The sequence below is a fragment of the Centrocercus urophasianus genome, unplaced genomic scaffold (assembly GCF_019232065.1).
Source record: "Centrocercus urophasianus isolate 14NV4802_14NV808 unplaced genomic scaffold, USGS_Curo_1.0 seq_73, whole genome shotgun sequence".
Taxonomy (NCBI): Eukaryota; Metazoa; Chordata; class Aves; order Galliformes; family Phasianidae; genus Centrocercus; species Centrocercus urophasianus.
Window position 1 is genome coordinate 1,521,632 of NW_024885344.1, and position 21,511 is coordinate 1,543,142.

A 21,511-nucleotide genomic window follows, 5' to 3' on the forward strand; every position below is an offset into this window, starting at 1 on the left:
CATAAATCAAGGGCCCAAATTTTATGCTAGGATTGACATGATGAAAAGTACAAAGAGTAGTACACATTCGATGGTTTCAGGTTGGTTATTAAGGAAAAAAATCTTAGAAAAAATTGTGCTGCAGTGGCACAGGCTCCCTGGAGGTGTTCCAGAACCGTGTGGATGTGGCACTGAGGGCATGACCAGTGGGCATGGTGGGGATGGGCTGGCGGTTGGACCAGGTGATCATAGAGGAGGTCTTTTCCAACCTTAATGACTCTGGGATTCCATGATGGCAGGAGTCATCACTGGCACGAGTAGCTCACAACTTTTCACTGAGCACAGACCTTTTGGATGTATCTGGAATCCCACTGGTGGGAAACATGTGGTAAGGTGAGAAGACGTACATTACAGGATCCCTGCCCTAGGCTTATGCCCTGAGACTGTGTTGCATCTTTTACAGGCAAGCTGTTGGCTGAAGTTCAGTCTCCTTTCTGTTGTTTTCCATTAAGGAGACAAATAAATGATGGATCTAGAAAACTCTCTAAAGATAAACTCTCTTTCTAAAGGAAACACAAACAGCTGCTTTGATAAGGCAAAATCTACGTGGCCATTTCTTTGCATAGAGCTCCAAGCCCTTGTTATCCACAGTGATGCCCAAAAGACTTTCTTCAGTGCTTTTTCACTGCGTGCCTTTCATCTCTTCCTTTTATAAGTCTGCATTTCCACTGCTTCATTTAATCCTCTCTCATACTCTTTCACATTCATCTTTGTTTTGGGCAGTGATGTATGCTTGTGCGTAGGTGATGGCCACTATTGCTTCATACAGCAGGTTAATAGTGTCCTGGAGCTATCTGAAAGAATGGCAGCATCTAAATCTACCTAATTATAGGACATTCGATCAACCTGTAGCAGAACTTATTTAAAATCCAGTCAGGTCCTCCATCCCTCACCATAAGCAAATATAGGCTTCGTAGCAATCATTCAACCTACAGCATCCTTTATTCATCCCTGATGGACCGGCATAGCCATGTCCTGGATTCCACTTTGCCTTCCCAGTGAGGATGTCCCTGTGGCTGCACAGTCCAGCATCTCTGCATGGTATAATGATTGGTCCTCAGGTTCACGCAAGTGAGATATGCTTTATCAAAATAAATTTAAAATGCTGATAGGATTACTTGGTGCTTTTTGATCTTTGAGCTTTGTTAATACATGGGCTTCTTAGTATCAAACTCTTCACAGACACAATGTTTCTTTTAATTTAGAGAAACGCATATACTTTTAAATGTATATTGCAAGAGCTCAGCATTGTCCTCTCTTCATCTGACACAAGTAATTTGTTCTTTAAAGGAGAAGAGCCATTGAGAGACCTGGAAGCAAACTGTAAGGCAGTAAAGAAGGGAAGAGCAGAGAAGATTATAGAATGATATCCATAGCTGTTGTTTGGAGGAGGTGGAGCAGAGCAGGAGAAGAGATGGAGAGGAAAATGGTTGTCCCTAAAGCTGAGAGCTCCTGCCCCTCTCTGGAGGGCTCTGCTTGGCTGGGCAGCTTATTAACTGAGATGGAGAGAAAATAAGGAATATTCAGGACAGAGCAGCAGATAGAGGGGCAAAGGAAAGCGTGACTGATGAGGAAAGATTAAACACTAAATATGTTTAGCTCTGCTAAGTGATGACTAACAGGACGTATGATAACTATCTTCCCATCTGAGAGATGCAAATATTCATGTGCAAGTGTGTGTGTGAGGGTACGTTTTACGGCAGCAGCAACGGCAACGTATTGATGAGGATCCAGGCTGCAGTGGTTACTTTGCCCCTGCACAGGTCAAGGTGGGCAGAATAACCTCACAGCTTCAATAAGGAACCAGTAGTGCTGGGAGCAAAAGGAGATAAGTGGTGGGTTTGGATCAGGCAGGGAAAGCAATGGAAAGGGGTTGAGGAAATTTATTTCTTCTGATATAGTGATCTGTCTTACGCTGTTCTGCTTCATTTACTCTCCCCATCTCAGACTCTTCATCCCACTGCCTACCCCTCCCTGTGTGTCCTGTCTTCACTCTTGCTCACGTTGTTCATGATCTCTTCACTCTGATTCACATATCCTTCTTCTCTTTGCTTCTCTTTCCTCTCTCTCTTTCTCAGGAGGTAGATCTGCATCTGTGATTGAAGGTTCATTTTCATTTCATTCTGCGGGTGACAAATTCTGACTTCAATAATCACTTGTGAAAAATCAAAAGAGAAACAAACATCTCCAAAGGCACAGAAACTGGCTGTGATGTGCATGAGAAGCGGAGCCAGCAGGGTGAGGGACGGGAGGGTGTTAGGCAAGCTGGAGAGACATTCTTGTTTCAGTTATCAGGATGGTAGATGGGGTGAGGTACAAGGATGATGATCAGATTTGGGGCAAATGGGAAATAACATCCTTCGGCAATTTTGACCTAAGTGAGCAGAGTAGAATGTGTTCCCTGAGGTCTGGCTTCCCACCAAGGAAACTGTGTTTCGATCTTCAAACTGAGAGACAAGTATGCCATATTTAACATGTATGCCATGTACAAGTCTGATCAGACTGTGAGGTGCATATCCGCACTACCGCCTCTATGTTGACCTAATAAGCACACAAAGTGCTTAGGCAGAACCCCACTCTAGGCGCTGCTGTTGTACCGTGTTAAACATTTAGACAGGTCCCACTCCATTCAAACTGTGTGACCATGAGCTGATTAAGGTGTCAGCATGAAGTTGCCATCCTTTCCACAGAGCTCCAGAAACCTCACAGCCCTCGTGTGAGTGACTCTGATGTGGGCAGTAAATGGTCTTTGCGTTTGTGTTCATAGGGCCTACTTTGGCAAAGTTAACCTCCCACAGAATGCATCTGTACGTAGCAGTACAATCCTTCTTTTCACCTTGCAAGAGCTGAGCCAGTCTTACTCACACAAAATGGGAGAACCTCTGTGTTTGCTGGCATGGTGGTGGTGGTGCTCACAAAAGCAAAGTCATGATGATGACACTCACACTCTCTGATGCTCCCTAGGGCAACTACTGCCAGGTATCAATGTCAGACAGGAGATGTAGGCTTGATGGTATACAACAGTGAGCCTCAGCATGATCAAATGGAAATATTTGCTTCCCTACACACATAGGTAGTATGGATTCACCAGAAAACCAGAAACTTTTCAGTATCTCCGGAGGGTAGATGTTGCACTGAGTGACATGGCCTAGAGCACTCACAGACGTGGGCTGATGGTTGGACTAGATGATCTCAGTGCTCTTTCCAACCTTAATGATTCTACGAGTCTAAGAACATGCTGCAGTAAAGTGCTCCTGTTTCTCTCACAATGGCCTACCTTTGCTTTGAGGCTCAGAGACTTTCAGAGTCAGAGGTTCACCATCTTGTTTGTGAGCATAAGTGGCAGGGGTATTAGGAGACCATGGGAGATCCAGACCAAAAAAGGCTGCTAATTCACCAGTCTGTCTGTTTATTCATCACAGCTGAGTCCTTCGACTCTCCAACTTGCAGATCTCAGTGCTGTGGCAACACCTATGCTCTCATTACCAATATTTCTGCCTGAGAATACATTCCCCAGTGCTCTGAAGGAAGCTTTCATCTTGTGACACAAGGGAATGTGCAGTGGGTAAAGACAGATGGTAAGAAATGGCAGATCTCAGGACTAATTTGCACTGTTCCACATTGATTTTTCTGTCTTCCCTCCAGTCCCATGAAATTCAGTGTCTAGAAAGGTGAGAGAAGAAAGGTGTTAGATAAAGAAGAACTTTGGAGAAGGAGACTGTATGGCTAAGGGAGGCAGATGAGGACAGGTCTGACAGGGGCTAGAAGTTACTCTTGGGCTTGGGTTGGTGGACGTGTGGAGCTGTGTGTGGCCAGGGCACTTGGACAAGCAGAAAACTTTCATTAAATGGAACATAACATGAGCAGGACTCAACAGCAAAAGCCAGGGGAATTACAAACCACACCATCCTTCAAAGGAGAACACAGCACCCTTAAGAAATTATGCCTTTAGATCCCCTACCTTCCTCTCACCTTAACCTTCCTGGTTAAAACTTCTTGACCAGGACTCTCCAGCCCCTCTTGGACCAGAGAGGTGGAAGACATAACTATGTAGTTAAGGAATACCTATGTGCATTAGCACCTGGGGCTATCAGAGCCCCATGTTTGATGGGGTCCTGGAGCCCTATGGAGAAGTGCTAACACACAAAAAACATCCTGTAGGAGACAGAGGCAGGCTGTAGGGGTTGGTGGGCAAAGAAGGGCTACCTGGTTGCCATGAGGAAGAGAGAGATTGGGAGGGGGTAAAAGGCAAGAAGGAAACTGGAAAAAATGGCTGTGTGTCTTTTTCATTTCTCCTTTCTGGTGCATTAGTGACAAATGAATGGCTTAGTGCCCCTTTTCCCCCTCTGCTCTTTGACTGCCTACTCCTCAATTCAACAGCCTCTACTATAGGTTCCTGGGGGTGCCTGGCAAGATATCAGATGGGCTGCCCTGCCTGTATTGCTTTCCTTCACTCCAGCCCCACTTTTTCACTCCCCAGTATGGCATTGATCCGGCTCAGTGAGAATTTCCATTTATATTTCAGCTCTGCCTGCAACACCATCCCCGAGTGCCTGCAGCTCTGACGCGTGCTTGCCTGCTCTCTCCAACACTTGGCATTGCTCAGCCCCTCCTTCTCAGCCTCTTTGCCTTTCCTCTGCACCTCCCGCTCACACAATCCTCCCCTCTCCCCCTGACTGTCTCCCCGTGCCGCCGTCTGCCGTCTGCTCACTCAGTCATTCCATCTTCCCCTGACATGTCTCAGCCTCTCTCCCTCTGCTCCCAATTAGCACAGTCACCAGGTTTGGCTGGGCAGCTGGCTCATCCATGTCTGCACAGTGAAAAAATAGGTAGGGATTGTTACTTCAGAGGAGGGCGGCACGCTGGCTGGCTGGTACCTGGGAATACTCTCTCACAAACACACAGCCTTTGTTCCTCTCTCTCAGTGAACAAGCCATAGTCCAGGAAATGGCAATAGGCAGTGACCTCACTTCTCTGTTCACATTTCCTCCCCAAAGACCTGTCCTACTGAGCCACAAGATGACATGCTGAGTGTCACTCCTAGAGCACAAGCTCTGAAATAACCTGGGAAGGGTTAATAGCATGACCTATGACATCCTGAATGCCCAGAGATTTGCAGCCAGAAGGATGTTTGAGCTTCACAAGCATCTTGCACAATCAGCAGTTTACGCAACATCCTGTTGCAGTGGTTCACCTTCTGTAAACAACATGCAGAAAGGTGAACTGTCCTCCAGTGGTGTCTGCCCCATCCTTCTACTCCCTCTCTGAGCTCCTACTGCACTTGCTGGGGAAGGTTCCTCAGGGATTCAAATGAGCCTGGGAAGCAGGTGTTCCCTCATTAAGAGAGGAAATACAGTACGCAGAGAAAGACAGGAGATGAAAGGAGAAAGGAGTTGGAAGCCAAACGTTCTTGCTGTTGACAGAGAAAATGATCTTGGTTTTGGAAAGGAGTGGGATATTCCCATCCTGTCTCATCAGGATTAGAGCAGTGAATGGAGCAAGCAGGCAGAGCCGTAAGATAAAGAGGAGTGAATCAAGCTGTGCCATCTGAGCACGGGGCTGATTACACATGGCCAAAGGGGAAAGGGAAGCACTGACTTGGAAGGACATGGAAGTACAGCATGCCATGATACATGCAAAGCAAAGGCAGCAGCACCTCAGAGAAGTGCCATCTCTCCTGGCCATCCCTAATAGCATTCCCATACCACTCCACAGCACAAAGAGTTGTCCTGCCCTGTCCTTTACCCACACTGAGGCAGTGCTTGCACCCCCCTCTGCCCCTCAGGTCTTGGGAACCATCTGAGGAGCCCTGGGCAAGGCAGATCATGTGTCAGGAGACTAAAGGAGTCCCTTGATGCTTAAAGAACAGATGGGGCTCTTGGTGTAAGGGAGGGAGACTTTCCAGTGAAAATACGGTAAAATGGATGACACTGTATTCCAAGACCTTAGGAGAACCTCACCACCTGCAGGGACCACGTGTGTCAGTGTCCTCTTTCTGCCTCTGCCTGTTGCCCCATCCTCCAAAGTATTCACCAAAGCAGAAGAGATTGAAAGTTGCAACATTTCTAAGTCTTTCTCTTCCTCCTGTCCCAAACTACGATTCTCCCTCCCTCTTCCATGTGCAAGATCAGTGCAGCAGCCCTCCTCATCACAGAATTACGTAGAATCACAGAATTGTAGGGGTTGGAAGGAACATCTGGAGGTCATCAAGTCCAACCACCTGCTAAAGCAGGATCCCTACAGTAGGTTGCACACAGTCTTCAAGTCCCTCTGTATCTAGCACACCTCCTTGCTCTACTTAGCCTGCCTGCTGGGAGCTCTATGTGTGCCCTATTGCTGTTGTTTCACCGGACTTCCCTTAAAGCATTTGCAGTGCCTGTTAATTCCATTGCTTCCCTCTCTTTCCAGGATACCTTCATGGTTGCATCCCAGGAGCTATGCAGGGTAGTAGTTTGGAGAGCATCATGTTAAAGGTGGTGAGTTCTGATTCCAGTTTGTTCCCAGAGAGCAAAAGAAGGAGGAAGAATGGCCACTCAGAAGTTTCTTCTCAGAAAGAGCGGTGCTGCAGTGGCACAGGCTGCCCAGGGAGGTGATGCAGCCACTGTCTCTGGAGGTGTTCCAGAACTATGTGGATGTGGCACTGAGGACATGGTCAAGGGGAAAGGTGGGGACGGGCTGACGGTTTGACCAGGTGATCTTAGAGGTCTTTTCCAGCCATACTGATTCTATAATTCTATGATTTGGTTTACAGACTACTCTGTGGTCTCTCATTTCCAAAGATTTTTCATGGCAGTAACTCCATGAAAAATTGCAACGATGCCAAAAGTGCCTGCCTGGACTGAGATTTGGACAGAGAAACCATGCTGACCTTATGAGTATTCCCAAAACTTTGTATCTCAAACCACTACAGGCACAGAAGAGAAGGAGAGGGAAGCATACTTAATGCTCTTGGTGCTTAATGAGTCCTGCACCTGCAGAAACAATGATGCAAACAACAGAAGAGATTTCCTTTGAGAATATCAAGTGGAAAAAATGCAGCAGGAGCAAACTGGAAAATACAGCAGAGGAATTCAAGAAGGGTGAAGATGAAGGTGAAGGGGGAAGGCAGCCCTTGAGGAGCAGTGACAGAGGTGGATGGGGTTCTGGGAGTGAAAGAAAAGAATGAGACAAGGGGGAGCGTAAGGGAAAGGGTAAAAATAATAGAGGGACGGAGGCAACTCAGAAGCCTCATGCTTGGTGCTGTGCAGAGAAAATAGGATAGCCTGCATGCCAGAGTGTATGATCCCAGAATGGATGTGAAAATGGATTTACACAGTATTGAGTCATGTTCAGTCATCATTGTGCACTTAGATCACATTGGCATAGGAAATGACACCAAATCAAGCAGACACCTTCAGAAACCCTTTCATCCCCTAAAGCACGGTGGGCTGAGAAGAGCTGAAATCATGGAATCAAGGAAAGGCTCTGAGAAAGTGTGAGCCTGATCCCAGCAACATGACATCCAGAGGTGGCTGGTCCTTTCCCTTCTTCTGTCCTTCTGTTGAAGGCCTGAGCATTGCTGTTTCCAGGTCTCCCTGAAGAGCATCTCTAGATGTTCCAGGCAGTAACACAGAGAGCAGTTACTTTCTGATTAAGAGAAAGGCTCCATTATTGGAGAGAGGAGCAGAATGTGAACGAGAGAGGGAGCCTGCCATCAGCAGAGTCTCCAGTCAGTGCTTTAGGCTGTCCCCATTTTTTGTGCCATTCATCAATATAACCCAATAATATGCCATGGTTTTAAGTGACTCTAGCAGAAGAGACTCTGACAGGCATGAGATTTATGGGGCAATGTGCAACAAATCTGCTTTCACTGCCAAGTCACTCATTGTGTTCTTTTTCTTTCTTTCTTTCTTTCTTTTTTTCCCAGTCTTTGTGGAGATGGAAAGCTGGAGCCTCACTGGCTCCTCAAGCTGGTTTCTAAAACAGGAGAAAAGACAATAATTCCTGCACTGTACTGAAGTAAAGTGGGAGACTGCATAAAAAGAAAAGTATGAGGTATAAGGGGGGCAGAAAGTCTTGAAGCAGACTCGGGATGGTTTTTAGGAGTAATCCAGGACATTAGAATTTCTATGCTTGCTCTCAAGCCATCCTCCCTATTATCTATAGCTATTGACAAGGATGGACCTTATGCTGAGATATCACAGCTCCTTTGGATCTCCTCAGTAGGCTCAGGGCTATTATTATTTCCTCCCTTATTCATAGCGTGAGGCTCATCAGCGCTGTCAGGAGCCTGGTGGGAAGCGGGGACCAAGCAGCTATTTGTGATAGCTGGCGCATTGCCCAGCTCGAGAGCTCCCAGAGAGGCTAGGACAGGAATGCTGAACAAAGTGAGGCAACAGCAGGGGAATCGCTGTAGTCCCCTCTTAGACATCTCTGCCAAATGGTAGCCAAAGGACCAGTCTGAACCACACTGGAGGCTCTAGCTGTGACAGTATCCTGGCTGAGTGCTCAGTGAGGCCATGGGACGTGGAAGAAGACAAGATGGATGTGTCGGAGGTGGGGAGGAAGAATAGGAGCAGTAGAAGATGGAAGAGAAAAGGGATCTTGGGAAAAGAAGCAAGCATGAGAGCAGAGCAGTGTCTATCAGTAGCTCATGCAGTAGGAAATGTGCACTTCTCAAGTGCTTTGCTTTCCCGATGCTCTTCTCCTTAATGCACTCTATGCATGTCCCCTTAGATCCCACTTCTGTTGGATTTAGCAGTGTCCCTCTTAGCCTCATGCTAGGTAACCAGTTTGTGGTGAAAACAAGAAGAGAGAAGCCCTGAGCTTCTTCTGGCAGAGCAGCTGTCACAGTGCATTGGCTTCCAGCCCCTTGCCAGCTGCCCCCAGCACCGGCTGTCTGTGCAAGTTAAGAGCCTTCTCCTGAGCTGCTGAGAACTGCCACAGCTCGCCTGTATCATTCACAGCATCCATGAGCACAGAGCTGCTGTCCGGACATCATATGCCCTGCAGCTTCATGGGCACTCAGCTGGTAAGAAGAAAAGCAGCATATATTTGCACACACATACACAGATAGCTGCACAAGTGTGCAATGGCAGCCTGGCAGGCATAAATCCAGATCGCCACTTAGGCTTCAACAGACTTACACTGAGCAACTGGCTACACAGGGTGGGTAAACACACACACACACGCATGCAGCCTGAACACGTGGACAGTGCAATCTGTATATTCTGATTTGGTCTTCTCACATGAAAACCTCCTACCAGCTGCATGTGCCCACACACGTGGCTCCACCTGCATTTTGTGATCCTCTACTCCTGTCCTCTTGTCAGCCCATGGGTTCCAAGACCTGCAGTGAAATTGTTTGACGTGTGCCCCTTTCCATTCCTTGTCCAATGACTCTGCATCTGTCAGTGCCCCTGCATCTGTTTTCTTTGAAGACATCATTAACATCACAAAGAAGGCTGTCTTTCACACAAACTAAGTAATAAACATCCTCCTGGAAGAGATGTTAAGGATCATTTGAGACAAGGAAGTGATCCAAGACTGCCGGTATGACTTCACCAAGGGCTGATTGTGTCTGACCAATCTGGTGTCCTTCTGTGATGGAATGATGGCATTGGTAGATCAAGGAAGAGCAACTCGTATCACCTACTTGGACATCTTCAAGGCCTTTGACATAGTCCCACACCAGTCTATATCCTTATCTCTAAATTGGAGAAATATGGGCTTGAAAGCTGAACTATTCAGTGAATAAAGAATTGTTTGGATGGTCACAGCCAGAGAGTTGGGGTCAATAACTCTGTGTTCAGGTGGAGTCCGGTGGGGTTGGAACTAGATGATCTTTAAGGTCCCTTCCATCCTAGGCCATTCTATGATTCTATGAAAAAATAAGTCACTGTAATCAGGGATTTAGAAAAAGATGAGAAGATGCAGCCCCCCTAGGGTGATGGAGATACCCTTACCCTTCCTTCTCCTGCCTCTTTTTCCTTCCTTTCTTCTTCTTTCATTTGTTTCTCTACCTTCTGCTCTTCTTCCCAGACTGCCTTTCTGCTGATGTCCTGCCAAGGCATTACCTGCCAATTCTTGACTTCCTTTTCTAGAGAATCCAGCTTCCTTCCGTCACACTTTCTTCCCAGACCAGGGCATATGGCAGGCTGCATATGGAATGAGACAAGAAAGGATCAGGAGCCTTTTCTGGCAGCTCAGACACCCACTATCTTTGTGAGTGATATTCTGTTCCTCCCTGGTCTTTCAGCCTGGAAGCTGGTGGAGATAGGCATCAGCAGCAGGTTGACACTGTGGTTAGTGTCTGGGGACCACAGATGCAAATGAGGCAAGGTCAATACCATTTACTGAGAGAGGATTATCCAGCATGGAGAAACAGCATTATTGGCGCTCTGAGGGAAAGAAGATGAGAAAAAGAGGAAACAGTCCCCTCTTGGAAATATGTAATGTGATGTAATGTAATGGAAAGTAATTAGAATGGAAAAGAACAGAATGGAATAGAACAGCTCAGCTGGAAGGGGCCTACAAAGATCTTCATGTCCTACTGCCTGACCACTTCAAGGCTAACCAAAAGTTAAAGCATATTAAGGGCATTATCCAAATGCATCTTGAACACTGAACTGGAGAGTCAACCATCTCTTTAGGAAGCCTGCTCTATTGTTTAACCATCCTCAAAGTAAAGAAATTTTTCTTAATGTCTAAGTTGAATCTCCCATGGAGCAACTTCATGCCCATCCCACATCTTCTACCATAGTCCTCCAGATCTTAGGACTGGGCAGCCCAAAATCTTAGCATCATAGAATCACAGGACCACAGAATGGCTTGGATTGGAAGGGACTGCAAAGATCATCTATTTTCAACCCTCTGGTAGGCAGGGCTGCCACCCACAAATCAGGTACTAGATGCAAAAATAAAGTGTTAAGTGCCTTCACCTTTTCCTCATCCTCATTAAGTGACTTTCTGCTTCAAGTATCATTTCAGTATTTTCCTTAAACCTTCTCTTGCTATTGACATAGTAAAAAAGCCTTCTTTTTTGTCTGACAATTCACTGGCAGCTGTTATCTCAAGTTGGGCTTTGGCTTTTCTTGCTGTCTACCTGCAGATGTGAACTGTTCTATACTCTCCCTGTGAAGCCAGATCTTACTTGCAGAGATTGTGTATTTTCTTTTTCCTGCCCTAGTTCCAGTATAGTGCAGTATCTCCACCTTGACTACACTGCCTATTCCTCCTGAACAGCTGATAACCCTCTACCCCAGCACTCCATTCACAGGACTTATTCCACCAAGTATCAATTATATCAATGATCTCATAGTTCTGGGAAAGGACCAAAGTTTCCAGTTCCCCCTGTTTGTCTCTCATACTGTATGCATTGGATTACAAGCATTTCAGACGTGTTTCTGAGCCCACAGTTCTTCCCAGTGTAGATCAGATGCCAGGCCTGCTTTATACAGTGCTGTACTATCCTTTAGCATAGCCCCAGGGTTCCTAATGGTATCCTCTTCACCCATGGATCCTAATTTAAAGCTCTCCATCCATCTTTCCGTGTTACAAGCAAAAAAATGGTTTCCCCATCAAGTCAGCTGATCTCTTATCTCAAACTCTTCCATGTTCCCAAAATTCTTGCAGAGGCACCAATCTCACCATAAATAAGCTGATTTATCCTGTTTCTTTCTTTGTCTCTCCCCATTACTAGAAAGACTGAGAAAAATGCTTCTTGTGTTCCTGAATCCTTTGGACATTTTTCCATGGTCCTTCAGTCTCTTTTGATAGACCTCAGGCTCCCTGTTGTAGTACTGTTGGTACCCACATTAATGAGGAGGATTTCGTAATAGCCTGAAGACTGTACTAAACTTGAAAGCTTTCTAATGATGTCCCTTATCATAGCCTTGGGAGGCAGAAAACTTCTCTGTAAAGAAAGCCTGGTCTGTACATGGGAGTCTCTGTTCCCTTGTGGAGAGAGTCACCTATGACTACAACTCAGCATCGCTTCTTTGTAGTGACAGTTTATGTCATAGAATCATAGAATCACTGAGGTTGGGAAAGACCTCTAAGATGATCCAGTCTAACCATTAACCCATCACTGCCATGCCCATTAAACCATGTCACTTGATGCTACATCTCTCCTTTTCTTGAACACCTCCTGGGAATGCTGCACTTGCTTCGAGGAGTTGGTTAACCTAACCTTGTAAGGAGAACTTGCTGTGATGCCTTTTGGATTCCCTCTTTTCAGATCCCTCATCTTCCACACCCCAAGTTTCATATCTAGTAGAGGAAGCTGAGTGGGCAGACAGGAGCTTCTCTTATGAGACTGTGCAGTAGGCATAGCTTTCTTTTGGGTGGTCCCAAGCCTGCCCATAAATCCCCTTAAGACCCTCATCAGAGCTGGAAGTGAGTCATGAAGGGCTCACTGGGCTGTGGTCTTCCCTCCCTACCCTGCCTTCAGCTGCAGACTTCCAAAAGCTGCTGCAGCCCAAAGAGGACGCAGGCAGAGTTATCACAGTGTTTGGGTGCTGGCTGCTTGCTCTGCTCGCAGGAGAGGCAGTGCATAAGGAAGGCTTTCAGCTCTCCTTCTCCTGTCAGTTCTCCTTGCCTGCCCTGTTTCGATGCAGATACATTACAGTATAACGAATCTGTGACCCTTCTGGGATTTCACAGTTGTTGCTGTTCTGCGTAGCACAACTGCTCACACAATTTCACGGTGGTGACAAGGCTGGCACTCATGTCCTCTTCCCTTGGAAGGGCCCCTGGGGACATAGGAAAAGATCTTTTAGGCTGAATTTGAGCATTAGCACTCCAGAGCACTTCTCAGCTCTGGCCACTGTTCTACAATGCAACCTCATCCTCTAGTGTGCTGAGACCACATCATCTGATGCGATGGGACAGGGATGCACAAACTCACAGAGCATGTCTGCAGGCAGAAAGGGTCCACTTACTGCGTTCATACTAAAATTTTATGTCCTGTAAGTTGGATGCGCCATGGATGACTTCATGTAGTGCAAATGGGACTGTAAGTAGGATTCCCTAAGTCTAACAAAGATGGCTTATTTGGAACTGGGCATGTCCTAGCAAAATTATGTGGGAGCACAAATTTCTTTAGAGTTATAGGTCCTACTTTGTGTCCATCACACTGTTTAGCCCTCATTCATTTACCAGAAGGGGTCGTTTCTCTTTTCAAACTTTCCATTACATTCTTACCCAGCTCCCTGTCTCCTTCAACTCTTCCTACCCAAACCACGTTTCTGACATGGAACAAGCTCTGTTCTGGCACCCTGCCCTTCCTGCTGCCGTGGCCTGGACAGCCATTCATTACTGGCTGAGGATACAAGTCTCCAGAGCATGGGAACACTCCCTCCTCATGAAATATTGACACAGCCATTTGCCATTCCACCTCATCCCTCTCCCTCCTCTCCTCATGCTGGCTGTGTTTGTCAATCACCTCTTCATCTAGCCTTCCTTTTCAAAAATTCTTTTTCATCTCTCAGACGCTTTTTATTTTTTCTTAACTTCCCAGGGAAAGGAGTACGGAGGGGTGGCACGTAGAGAGGGCACTACCCCAGCTGCTGCTAGGCTGACAAAGGCAGCTTGTGCACTGCTCAGCTCTTAATTGCCTGCATTCTAGCATTTCTGCTCATCCTTACTGATGAAACAGAAATGTGCAATTCCATCACAGCAGAAAATATTACAAGAGAAGAGATTCTTGCTTAAGGGAGGAGGCAAGGTAGGAGACAACTTGCCTGGAGTGACCCCAGCCAAACCTGTTCCCCCCCTCCTGCTGCACTGGAGACAGCTGTTAGCCTTCCTCAGGCTTTCCTCCTCCCACCCTGTGCATTCAGTGAGCTCTCCCATGAGGCATCATCATTAAATGCCAATGTGGGAATGAAGACAGAGCTGTTAATTGGCTTGCTTGTATAAACAGCTCCATTTGAGCTGGCAAGGCATTTTGGGCTGTAGATCTTGAGCACCCAGCACTGGGTTTTGGGGAAGATGTGGGAGGCAGTGGGTCTGTGAAATCCTATTCCAGATACATCACTAGAGGGAGAAAAAAAACTGCCTTCTGCTGCAGCTCAGCATGTCCCAGAAGCCTCTGGTCATTCACAGAATCATAATATCATTTGAGTTGGGCCTTTACAGGCCATCTAGCCCAACTCCCCGGCAATGAGCAGGGACATCTACAGCTAGATCCAGTGCTCAGAGCCCCTCCAGCCTGACCTTGGATGTCTCCAGGGGTGGGGCACCCACCACCTCTCTGGGCAACCCACTCCAGGATGGATGGTGATAGACAGGTCCACTCGGTTGCAGGCATGGCAGGCATATGGAACTCTTATCTCAGCAACGGGCAGAGAGCTGTGGTGCTAAAGCTCCCCTTCCCTTGCCATAGGTACTGGATGAAGGCAGACCTGTTAGTTAATGTATGTGTTGGGGAACAGATACAGCTCCCACTTGGCTGTAAGGCAAGACATCAAAATATGATGACAGCTTCCTTTCTGCCTGTAAGAGCCAGATACCCCTAACTCATATGGGTCCCATTTTCTATCCCAAATTCCAGTCAGGAGATCACTGTATGGGGTAATATATAATATATAATATATGTAACATATAATATTATATATTACAAATATATGATATATATATATATAAAATATATAATATACTGTAATACTGTATGGGGATTGCAATATCTAAATTTCAGTCTCTAAAGGGGGGCTGTAAGAAAGAAGAGGACAGATTCTTTAGCAGACTGTGTAGGGACAGGACAAGGAGAAATTGTTTCAAACTAAGAGTGGTTTAGACTGGGTATGAGGAAGAAGATTTTTACAGCAAGGATAGAGAGGCACTGGATCAGGTTGCCCTGGAATTTGGTGGATGCCTCATCCCTGGAGACATCCAAGGTCAAGCTGCAGGGGCTCTGAGCACCCTCATGGAGCTGAAAGTGTCCCTAGACATTGCAGGGGAGTCAGACCAGATGAACTTTCAGGGTCCCTTCCAACTCAAATGATTCTATCATTCTACAGTAGGAAACTGCAACTTATTCTCAGTTCCTCAACCCTTTCTTTTAACAGCACGTGACATCTGATGGGTACTGTGTCCATGGCCACAGATCTGGCAGTTGCTGCCAGATGCACCACAAAGCTGCCTCAAATGTTTAGCAAATGCTTTCCAGGCGGGTATCTGCAGCATAAAACAGCGGACAATGTGCTCCTGTGGATCAGATGCAGACCTGAAATCACCATTGCAAAGTGTGGAGAGTGTTTGCCCTCTGGGGGAAAAGAAGAAGATGAGCTGTGAGGCACAGTATCACAGAGAGCATGAAGTTAATCTGTATGCCAAAGGAGAGGGATTTGTGGGGGAAGAAGGGGATGCCTCAGGAAGAATTATTTGGGATCTGTGCAAAAAGCAGGTGGGACTTCACACCTCATAGGATTGAGACTGGGCTGTTTATATCAGCTCGCCTTGCCTGGATTTTATTCTGGCAATGAACGTGTTCTGAAAACAAACAGAACATCGAGGAGGAAACTTGTGGAGTGAGTGACTGTTTTTTTGGTTGCTAAGCCATCTGTTCTGCTCCAGCAGCTCACGGAGGGCTCTGCCATCACTCTGTGTCTGCCTGCCTGTGTTTGTGTGTGGGTGGCTGGCGCTAGCTGGCGTGGCAAAAGAGAGTCTTGGGGCGGAGGGGAGGATGTATATGCGCTGGGGAAGTCAGTTGTTTTCAGCAAATTTGCTCGGGAGGGGAGGAGGAAAGTTGGCTGTGGCAATGTATGCAAACAGAAGTGCCAGAGGGCAATCCAGGGAGGGTGTGTGCAGAGGGGCTGTGCTTTTCTGTGTGGCTGGAAAAGGTGATGTGTGCATCCTGGGGGCTAGGCTTGCAGGCACAGGGTTACATCAATACAGAGGGCCACATCTGCAGCTGTAGGGCTGGTCAGTACATTGCAAAGCTGCCTGCTGGGGGGGGCAGAGATGGATATTTGTTTATGTCAAGGAGCGGCACTGCTAAAACACTGGTGGAGAAAGTATGTGGGTGGATATCACGCACATGCCACCCTCTGGGCTGAGAGGGGCGAGGTGAAGTTGTGAGCTTGTGGGAGGGGGTGTGCGTGGCACACGCTGTGGGTGATGTGAACAAAGCAGTTTCATCCTCTTCGTATTCAGCTGTGCAGCCTCTACAGCTTTAGCTGTGCTGTAATGGTGAAGGATGGTGAAGGCTAATGATCTCTGCATATTTATCTTCAGGTTGAATGTTAGGAAAATCTTCTCAGAAAGAGCGGTGCTGCAGTGGCACAGGCTGCCCAGGGAGGTGGTGCAGTCACCGTCCCTGGAGATGCTGAAGAGCCGTGTGGATGTGGCACTGGCAGACATGGTCAGTGGGCATGGTGGGGATGGGCTGGAGGTTGGTGATCTTAGGGGTCTTTTCCAGCCTTAATGGTTCTGTTATTTTATGATTTCCCCAAACCAGGCTGTGATTTATTCCCACACCTTTCCTGTCCTGATTTCCTCCTGTCCTGCTCCTTGCAAGGCAAGACAGATTGCCACAGCAGCTGTCAGCTTCCCCTGTCCTACCTACCACAGCTAAGAGCACCCAGGTACTGCACTGAGGGAGAGTTGCTGGTGTGCTGGGCACGCATGGTGCTCCTCACCCACATGCAGCACTGCTTAGCTGCCGGATCAGATTTAATGGTGCCTCTTGAAAGCTGAGCACTGCTGTGATAGCATTAAATAATGGATAGGTCTGAGATTTGAGAAGGAGACCCTAGACCGCTCCTAGATGCCATGACAGCCCTGTGGGATTTCAGATATTAGCTTTGCCGTAGGCTTGTGGAGAGTATTGCACCACTTTCATTCAGCTTTAAAATAAAAGCAGCAATGCTACCTCTCCATCCACCACTCTCAGAGTCCTAAGCTCATTGATGGAGTATGATTGCATACACTCAGTTTCTCCCTGCTTCATTTGAATGGGACTCCCTTAGTGCTGCTGGAGAAAAGCAAAAAAAACAAAAAAACAAAACAAAAAAAAGAAATGTATGTAGTGTTTAGTGACAAATCAGTAGTCAACTCTGGGCAACCATTCATTTCAGTGATTGTGAATGACCAGAGACCCAAGAAGGTGAGTGAAAACTTTAAGAGCCAAGGTGTTTGGCCAAGAGGACAAGATGCAATTGTTGGCCATGCAGGACAACATGCAATTGGGCTTGATCAAAAGCAGCCAGGCTACGAACTGCAGCTGGAAGTCCTACCACTCCTTTTTACAGCTGTCCTAGAAGTAAATACTCCCCCAGCTATGAATGACCACATAAGTTCTGCTTTCAGGTGGGGATGCCTTTGGACAGTTGCATCACAAACTCAGAATCACTGGATGCTCCGAGTTGGAAGGGACCCATAAGGACCATTGAGTCCAGCTTGTGGATCCACACAGGACAACCCAAAAATCAGACCATATGTTTGAGGACATTGTCCAGATGTCCCTTGAACTCCAGCAGGCCCGATGCTGTAAACACTGCCTTGGGGAGCCCATTTCATGCCTGACACTCTCTGGTGAAGAACCTCTTCCTGATATCCAACCTGACCTTCCCCTGAGCAGCCTGTGTTGCAAACAGTGCATGTGGTAGTACACTCTCACTAGAAGGTTAGCAGAGTTTTTCGTTTCCATGTGTCAGGACAGCGAAAGGGGGCCCTGGATAGAGCATTTGCACTAGATGTGAGCTGTGTCACTCTTGGGAATGCAGGCAGAATAATAGGAGACTGCACAAATCAATACTGTTAATGGGGAGTCTTATTGACTTCACCACCTGAGATAGCCACATAAAAATAGATTTAGGAGAAAGCAGCGGGGAAAGAAAATAAGCGGGTTCTGCTGAGAAAGAGAGAGGAAGGAGAAGTGAAAGAGGAAGAACCCAGTAGAAGGAAAGTCATGAGAAATGGAGGGAGGTAAAGCACTGTGTGTGATATGTACTCTGTTTAATGGAAGGTGTGTAATCTCCCCGTGTCTAGGAGGTGTTTGAGAGAACCTGTTAGGGATTTATTAGAAAATAAAAATGCTCTAATTGAAAGCGAGTAGAGACAATTTGTATTAATAACAGGAGAAGTCATCAAATAATAGAATTGTTTAAAATCTATTAGTTTGCTCCACACAGTGAAAAGAAAATGTTGATTATCTTGATATAGAACGTATTAAAATGAGAGCTCAGGCTGCTGGTCCCCTATGCAGATTAAAGACATAATTTATTGAAGCAATTTATTTTCTGGTGGGAAGAAGAGGGAAAAAATGGAAAAGAAGTATGATAAGAGCTGCAATCAAGTCTTGGATTCTTAATCTGAAGACCTGCCTCTTATCTGTCTTCTTTCAGTCATTAGAAAATAATATTCATCCCTCGGTTGGGCTTAAAGAAGCAGGAAGAGACAGGATGGCTGGGAAAAAGGAAGATACCTTAAGGAGGCCTGCCATTCACCTCTTGAGGTTTAAGTTCTTGACAACAGTTGCTTCAAATCCAAGGCAAATCAGCCACGAGTTGCCAGGAGTAGCAGTACCTGGAGCTTGCTGGTCAGCATGGAAGTGCAGACTGTCTAATCCTCCCTGATGATAAAAGGAATATGTTGCTAAACTGCAGATTAATTTGGTGCTGAATAATTCATTCATTCATTGTTTGTCTGTATGTTAATAAAGCACAGTGAGGGGAAATAAAAACAGCGACTCCAACGTTCACGCTTGAAGCCCCTTACAGTCAATGGGCATTTAGATGAGTAAATAGAAATCTGGCAATTAGAAATTTGATATGTTTGGATCTGGAGATCAGCCTTGGAACGTGATTTCCCTGGCATGCTCACCGAAAAGATCCTGCAGGCTGGCGTGTATTGCTGTTCCACATCTTTTTCTCAGATAAAGGCCTAGATCCCACCTTGCATTATTTTCTCGTGACTTCATTGTGAACCACCTGAACTCATCCAGTGTAATTGCAGGAATTTGACAGCACAGCACTTCCCGCCTACCCCATCCTTGTGTCATCTGCTTGCACTCTTCGCATTTTTATAACCAGACATCTCTCACCCCACAGACAAAACCCCGATCTCAAAACCGAACCAGAAATAAGAAACAGAGCTAAGGTTTCAGAAGAGACACGGGCAAGAGGTGTTGTTGCGGGGCTGACATTGAGCATCCAAAGAGAAGCAAGGGCAGCCAAGAGACTTGCGCTGAGAGCACTTCTGTGGTCTTGCTCACAGTAGGTGTTCTTTTTCTCAGCCCATTTTCTAAAGTCACTGTATTTTTGATCGCGGGAGAGAAGCTGGATGTGCCATTGAATTGGTTCTGTAATGGGCCTATCAAAGCGCTGTGTGTGCGCAATTGGGATGTCTTTGTGAGATAATGACTTTTCTTACACTTCCTCTGGATATGTACTTACACAGTAACACCTTCCGAAAGGGCTTTTTCTGTTTATGTACTGTAATGAATCCTGATGTTTATAATTCAAGCTTTCGGTCAATTCTTCCCTTTTCCGCAGCAGTGCTGTTTTCATTGCTCTTGGCATACTTTTTTCATTAACACTTGTTGATTTCTGTCCTTCCTTTCAGCTTCCTTCTTTTACCTTTGCTCAGCATAAGGTACAATGTGATAATATCACTTTGCAGGGAGAAAACTTATTTTTCCTTTTATGCCACTTCAAGTAACACTTTCCTTACTATATCCTATTGCTATCGGACCCAGCAGGAAGTGTCTCCCCACCTTCTAAGTAACTCAAGCAGTTTTTTTCCCCTGATTTCTAGCATATCTCCAGACTCTTGAACAATCTTTGAAGCATCTTTCAGATAGGGGTTTTTCAAGCATACCCATGTGGATCCTAGAGCTGATTCACCACCTTTATTTAACTGAGATTGCTAATGGGTCTTACTGCTGTCATGAGCCCAGCTTGTGTGATACTGTATTGTACCCCAGCCTGTGAGGTTGCTGCTCTGCCCATGCTTGAGTCATCTTCAGCTCCTGAATCATCCTTGTTTGTGGAGCAAAAAGCTCCCTAACAATTAACACGCCCCTCTTTCCAGCCATAATAAGTACATATTTGCACTCTTACCTGTCCAGTGAGGATAATATCCCCTGAAACTGAGACTGTAAAAAAGTAGAGAAATCTGTCAGTATTTCTAGGTAATCAGAAACACGCCCATACTTGATTTACTGCAAATAGGTGGGTATTTATGTGTTAGAAACACAGTCATGTATAAGTACACAATATTGTACTCCCACCAAATCCTCCTTCTGCTATCAAACCCTGTGGGAATAAACACTCCCTCATTCTCAAATGCCCTCACCAATTAGTGTGACAGACCAGACTCGGGTTGCATCACTGCCTCCCTTTCTTATTATTCCCCACTGCCTCGAAAAAGGTCCTGAAGCAGATCCCATTACAGGAGCAGACACTCTCCTTCTGCATACCCAAACATTTTTCTTTTCTCCAAAGCACTGCAATTGATAGGGAAAAAGAAGATGAATTCTGATATGAGAACTAGGAGATAGATGGATCAAAAATGCTGTGGGTGAAGGCACACAGGTCTGCAGCATCTCAGCTCCCAGCCTTTGCAATTTCTTGTTTATACACCTACACTGATGCTCACAACCACCAAGATAAAATCCAGACATAATTTTCCTTCTGTCACTGATATTTGACATCATCACCCCAGGAGAAAGAAAAAAAACCTGCTCTGCTCCCCAAATCACTCCCTTTCTTTGCTTGAGTCACTTAAAATCATTTCCAAACAGACATTTTCGCTTGTTTGGAGAGTTGGGGCATATCTCTTCCCTTCCCTTCTCTCCCCTTCCCTTTTCCCCCAAACTCCTGAAGGCCCATGGACAGAGCCATACGTCTGTCCTGAACATAGTTAGGACAGTCTGAGCATCGTTCTCAGATTGTCTGCACCACAGCTGTCAGCCCACTCTCATTCATGGCTGTGGATTGTGCAGATCCACAATCTTCTGGATGACGTTCATGCCTGGTTTGATGCATGAATGCCGAGGGTCATTTATAAGACCCATCTGCTCTAGTAGAGGGGAGGAGAATTTAACCGTCCGAGCATAAGCTCTTTCAGGTCGCTTAGGTTTGGTAACGAGCACAGTGAGTCCATGAGAGCTTGGCCCACATCTAGTGAATCAGCTCCATATTCTAACGTGAGCACAGACATCCAGAGCAAACCCTACTTGCATTCCTCACCTCTATTCACCCCCTGCAGAGAAGATGCACCCATCCTGCTTTTGGATTGCTTGGTAGCCCAAACTTGTGGAGGGATGGCAGGAATGGCTTTGATAAGAAATTTGTACTGTGTCACAAAATCAGATCTTGGCAGCAAATTCCACTGACCCCTGCATCCAAGAAAGAATACGAGAGTCTGTGTTTCTAACTTTATCCTTTGCTATCTCTGCTTCATATATGCTTCCAGGAGGCAGAACAAGGTAAGACTTCCCATTTGTCCTTTACTAGATATGCATCTGAATGTGGGTTTGTGTGCTTGG

General features: G+C 46.2%; 1 protein-coding gene across 3 annotated transcripts in view; it reads right to left on the reverse strand.

Moving 5' to 3' along the window:
- CYTH4 (cytohesin 4) overlaps window positions 1–21,511 on the reverse strand; it is a 60,109-nt gene that overhangs the window by 10,947 nt on the left and 27,651 nt on the right. Inside the window, exons 15-17 of one of the 3 annotated variants that reach the window (XR_006171808.1) lie at window positions 20,082–20,116; window positions 18,446–18,592; window positions 9,597–10,175 (exon numbers count right to left, since the gene is read on the reverse strand). The gene's annotated coding sequence lies outside the window, so the exon portion shown is untranslated. Of the gene's footprint in view, window positions 1–9,596; window positions 10,176–18,341; window positions 18,593–20,081; window positions 20,117–21,511 lie in introns of those variants that run through there. The other 2 variants (XR_006171807.1, XR_006171810.1) reach the window with 2 other exon arrangements.